A 5,990-nucleotide genomic window follows, 5' to 3' on the forward strand; every position below is an offset into this window, starting at 1 on the left:
AAGAGACTAGATAACCAAGTCTAGATCTCAATGCCTTCCTAGATCCAACAAGAACAATGCAAAGAAAATTGTAAATTGCAAAGAAAGTAGATGAAGAAGCAAGTAACCGAAATTGAAATTCAATTAAGCAGAAAATTAAACAAGATCCCAAGGTGAGATTGAAACAGAATTTCTTCAATTCTCCACCCAAAATCCAAGACAAGAAAAGTAAAGAGTGCTGGGCAAGAACAAGGAAGAAGAGAGATCAATTCTCCTCCCAAATTCTCTTAAATTAAAACAACAATGCTAAGAAATGTAAAAGTGAGCTCTAAGCAAACCGAAAAGAAAGCTATTCTGAAAAACTAAAAGGGAAGCTCCCCGAAAAACTTAAATCTTATGCTATTTATACACTTTCTTCAAATGGCCTTCAAGCCTTCAATTGGGCCTTTGCTCTTGATGGAATTGGGTTGAGAGAGGCCTTGGTTGATTGCTCTTGGAGTTTGGAGAAGAACCGAATTGAACCGGGTTTGAAATCATGAAAGCTTGAGTGAAAGTTGGAGTAAAAGTTAGGGGCTAACTTTTGCTCCAACTTTTCACATCAGCACCCTTCTATGCTGATACCAACGTTGGGGCAAAAGTTAGGGGTCTAACTTTTGCTCCAACGTTGGCCTCCCCTTGCTTATTCATGGCGCCAACGTTAGCCAAAAAGTTAGGGGCTAACGTTGGCGCAAACTTTTGCTCTCCAGGGTGTTGATTTCTGATGCCAAAGAATGGTTCTTTCATTTAAGATGGATTGAAGAACAACTTGTAAAGTCCTGTGAGTGAAGTGATTAAGTAACAGTGGGGTGAACTCTAAATTATATGCTCATACAAGGGCTTCAGTGCTTACTAGTCCTCAGATATTGGGAGTCTTAGGTCTTAGGATTTTCATCCAAATGGTATCATGGAGATCTCTTTATATGTAGTCACCTTGAAGCAGCTTATAGTTTCTTTGCTTTGGCCTTGACTCTAAGTGTCATGTCTCAAAGCGGCTCTTTAGATAAGCTTTCAATCAATACTCCTAAACCAGTTGGTTTTAAGGTATTAGGTGTTAAAGCACCCCTAAGGATTTACTTGCTCAAGCCTCTTTCTTTGACACAACTCAACCACAAGCATTTACTAGGCTAACAACTCTTTGAGTTTTGTTTCTTCTTTCTTTTTCTGCCTAGTAATTGATGCTCAGAGCCTTGGGCCATGTTCTTTTTGTTTTTGTATTTTCTTTTTCTTTCTTTTGTTTTGTTTGCTGCTTCTTGGATCAATAAATTTTTGAGAATCTCCACAATACTTCTTTGAACTTCATGTCCTGCCTATGAGCTCCCATGCAAGTTTTCACAAGCATGCAACCTCAATACATAATCATACAACTAGAACCACCACTTCTCCTAATCTTTTGCTTGCCTCAAAATTGTTTAATTCCTCAATCCTTCTTTTCAAAGAACTTTCATGTGATGCAATTTTTTTTTTGAACATTGAGTGCAAACAAGTTTTGAAGAGAAAAATGTTGTGAATGATCAAGCATCTTGCTTATTGAATTACAGAAAAGAAACCATGCTAAACAGACAGATAATTAGGGAAACTAAACCACTCTCAATCATAGCAGTGTTTGATGTAAGATAATCACTTAACAATACAACCTTTTGGAGTTCACTTGCTTTCCTTCTTCTCATCATCATCATTGCTAGCCTTTAGGTTCATCTTTTGTTTCTTTGGTTGATGATGCTTAATCCTTCCAAAAGCTTGTATGGACCTCTGCAATGATATTGAAGGTTGCTTGTTCCCCAAGCACTTGGAAACAATGGTTAGTCTGGCTAATTTATTTATGGGCTTTTGAACTTACTTTGGTGTGGGAACACCAAACTTAGTACCTTGCCAATGGTTTTCATGCATCAAATTAACCATGTGTGATAAAAAATTTTTTTTCTTCTTTTTTTAAAAGCAATAAAACTGAAAACTAGGAAACAGCAGAATAGTTAACTAGTTCATCCAACATGCTTGAAGCCAGCATTATGCAGAAAGTGAGAATGTGTTTTATAATGGGATTTTGGTGAAACACCAAACTTAGAATCCTGCATTCTCCTTTAGATTGTTTTGATGTGCAATACCAAACTTAGCTTCTTTCATTATAGATGAAACTAATTAACCTTTTTATTAAAATAGTTATGAACAGAAAACTACCTCAAGTTGGGTTGCCTCCCAACAAGCGCTCTTTTATTGTCACTAGCTTGACATCCTTCATCCTCAGATCATGGAAGTTGAGGTTTCTGTTGCCTTTGGTTTCCTCCTCTCACCATAGGCTTCTCCTTGATAGTTGTTTCTTTTCCCGTAGCCTTCTCACTGTTTTCCATAACTGCTTTCCCTTTCAACCCAGCAGCTTTTTCACTGTTCTTTGAGTCATCTTCAGTGGCTCTTAGGGACATATTTCCCTCTCTCTCGCCCAGTTTAGCAAGGTTTTGAACCAGTTGTTCCATGTGCCTTTCAATTCTCTTGAGATATGCCTCTTGGTTTTTCCTTATATCATCTTGCTCTATTATTGTCATTTCTTGAATTTTCATAAACCTTTCTATCATCATTTCTAGAACATAGAGTCTTTGGAAGTTTAGGATTGGTTGTGGCTGTGTTAATTGTGGTGATTGATGTAAATCATTTTGGGCGGGTGGTGAGGTAGGACAGGGCTGGAGGTGTGTATAGTGGGATGGTGTGTAGTGATTTTTGTTGGTATGGTGGTGTTTTTGCAGGTTTGGGAAGTTGGGGTTGTTATAGTTGAAGTCCCTTTGTTCCTGATGCTGAGATTCCCTCATTCTTAGATAAGAATGTGGTTTCCATGGTGGAAATTGTGCATTCACTGTGGCAGAATGTAAAGAATCAATTTGTCTAGCTATTGATTCCAATTGCTGCTGAGTTTGCTGGTATAGCTGTTTGTTTTGATTCATGATTGCTCTCACTCCTTCAAGATTCATTACTTCCTTTTCTGAAATTGCATTCCGTGGTGTCTCAAATGAGTGTTGGTTATTGGCTCTTTTGTCACTGAACTCTACAGTTCCTTGGATGGTTGCTGTTGCCTTGAGTAGGCCATCTGAGAAGTAATCTACTGCTCTTCTTGTTTCTGAGGTTAATCCTTCATAGAATGCTTGAAAATCCACCTTGTCACTTGCTTTCTTGTATCTTTCCCATGCTTTGAATAATGGTTCTTCCTCTCTTTGTATGAATGGATGTATTCCTTCTTTCATCTTAATGTTTTGTCGGGATAATGAGAATTTGGCTAGGAACTTAGCAACCAAATCATCCCAACTAGTGATACTTCCTTGGGGAAAGGTTTCAAACCATTGTGCCGCTTCATCCTTTAGTGAGAAAGGAAATAACAAGAGCTTACAGGTATCATGGTTTACACCATTGAGATTGACAGCACCACAAGTTTTCAAAAAAATGGATAGGTGCTGTTCAGGGTCCTCCAATGGTCCTCCCCCAAACGAGCAGTTATTTTGGACCAATGTAATGAGTTGTGGCTTCAATTCAAAGTTATTTGCATTGACATTAGGGGTGAGAATGCTGCTTCCACAATGTCTAGGATTTGCAAAAGTATAGGAAGCTAAAACTCTCCTCTGGGGTGGATTGTTATTGTTGTTGTCTGCTCCACCTGGTGGATTGGTTGAATGTTCCTCCATATCTTGGAATTCTTCTTCTGATTCCTCTTCTCCAACAATATTTTTCCCTCTTTCAGCTCTTCTTAACCTTCTAAGAGTTCTTTCGTCTTGTTCATGAAAGATGGGTGTATTTCTTCTTGTACCTGACATACAAGCAGAACATAAGAAACACACAAACCAGTGACACTTCAATCTATTGCTAGAATGAAGTTTTAGTTAGCTTAAGCAAAAATTCAAACAGTTAGTGGGTTAATTGAAAATTAAAGGAATAGAAAATAAAAATGCTAGATCTAGATCACCACCTCACTTAATCATTGTCAATCTAATCAATCCCCGGCAACGGCACCAAAAACTTGATGGGATATTTTCGCGGAAAAACGAATTTCTCCAAAATACCCAAATCTAACCGGCAAGTGCACCGGGTCGCATCAAGTAATAATAACTCACGGGAGTGAGATCGATCCCACAGGGATTGAAGGATTGAGCAATTTAGTTTAGTGGTTGATTTAGTCAAGCGAATCAAGAATTGGTTGAGAGATTTGTGATTTGCAGAATTTAAATTGCATAGAAAGTAAAGGAAATGGATGAATTGCATGAAATTAAAGAGACTATGCTATTTATACACTTTCTTCAAATAGTCTTCAAGCCTTCAATTGGGCCTTAGCTCTTGATGGAATTGGGTTGAGAGAGGCCTTGGTTGATTGCTCTTGGAGTTTGTAGAAGAACCGAATTGAACCGGGTTTGAAATCATAAAAGCTTGAGTGAAAGTTGGAGTAAAAGTTAGGGGCTAACTTTTACTCCAACTTTTCACATCAGCACCCTTCCTTGCTGATACCAACGTTGGGGCAAAAGTTAGGGGTCTAAATTTTGCTCCAACGTTGGCCTCCCCTTGCTTATTCATGGCGCCAACGTTAGCCAAAAAGTTAGGGGCTAACGTTGGCGCAAACTTTTGCTAGTCCAGGGAGTGTTTTTCATGCGCCAACGTTAGCCAAAAAGTTAGGGGCTAATGTTGGCGCAAACTTTTGCTCATCCAGGGAGTGTTTTGTGATGCCAAAAGTTAGCCAAAAAGTTTGAGGCTAACTTTTGCTCCAGCTTTTGTCCAAAAGTTAGCCAAAAAGTTTGAGGCTAACTTTTGGTCCAGCTTTTTGCTTCCTGGTTCATTTTCAATTAATCCAAAAGTTTGGGCTAAAGTTTGAGGCAAACTTTTGCTCAAACTTTCTGTCCTCTCTTCCTCCTAACCATTCCTTCTTGCTTCAACCTTTCTCCAAGCTTTCTTCACCTATCATTAATCAACCAAACACATCAAAGCTATGCTCAAAATCATGAGATATTCATTCTTTCATAATATGTGACAATTATAGCATAAAACCTCATGAAATTGCATGAATTCATACATGGTTGATTAAATCAAAAGAAGCATGAAAATCTACCCAATTGGCTTGCTTATGGCTCAAGAAAGTGCATAATTCTATTGAAATCAAAAGAAAAAGGGTAGTGAAACTAGGCTAAGATGACTTGTCATCAATATCCCAGGCAAGACAAAGGATCATCTGAATGCTCGATATGACTTAAAAGATTTGGGGATCTGGAAAAATCTTCAACCAAAGGAGGTGAATAATGGCAAGAGAATAAAGTTGGCAAAGGCATGCTTTTCTATGACTGCTGCTGATGACAAGTCATCCTAGCCTATTTTAACTAGTCTTTTTCTTTTGTTTTCATTAGAATTATGCACTTTCTTGAGCTAATAGACATTGTGGGAGCAGCATCTTGGCTCCAAATGTCAATGCCAACAATTTTGAACTCAAGCCACAACTCATCACTTTGGTTCAGAACAATTGCTCTTTTGGTGGAGGACCAGTTGAGGACCCACACCAACATTTATCCACTTTCTTGAGGATATGCAACACTGTCAAAACTAATGGAGTGCCCCCTGACAGTTACCAATTCCCTTTTACTCTTCTGTTTAATGCAATTTTACTTTTCCTTGTTTAAATTCTACAAATCCAATCCCCAATTCCCTTTACAATTCCAGCAGTTTACATTTCTTGCACTTTAAGATTCCGCAATTTACATTTCTTGCATTCTAAGTTTCCGCTATTTAATTTCTTGTTCTTTAAGATTCAGCAATTTAATTTCTTGCTCTCTTTAATTTCATGCAATTTACATTCTGCAAATCACAAATTACCTAACCAAAACTTGATTCGCTTGACTAAATCAACCACTAAACTAAAATTTCTCAATCCTTCAATCCCTGTGGGATCGACCTCACTCATGTGAGTTATTATTACTTGATGCGACCCGGTACACTTGCCGGTGAGTTTTGTGTCGGAT

This window comes from Arachis ipaensis, chromosome B02 (assembly GCF_000816755.2).
Source record: "Arachis ipaensis cultivar K30076 chromosome B02, Araip1.1, whole genome shotgun sequence".
In the NCBI taxonomy this organism is placed as follows: domain Eukaryota; kingdom Viridiplantae; phylum Streptophyta; class Magnoliopsida; order Fabales; family Fabaceae; genus Arachis; species Arachis ipaensis.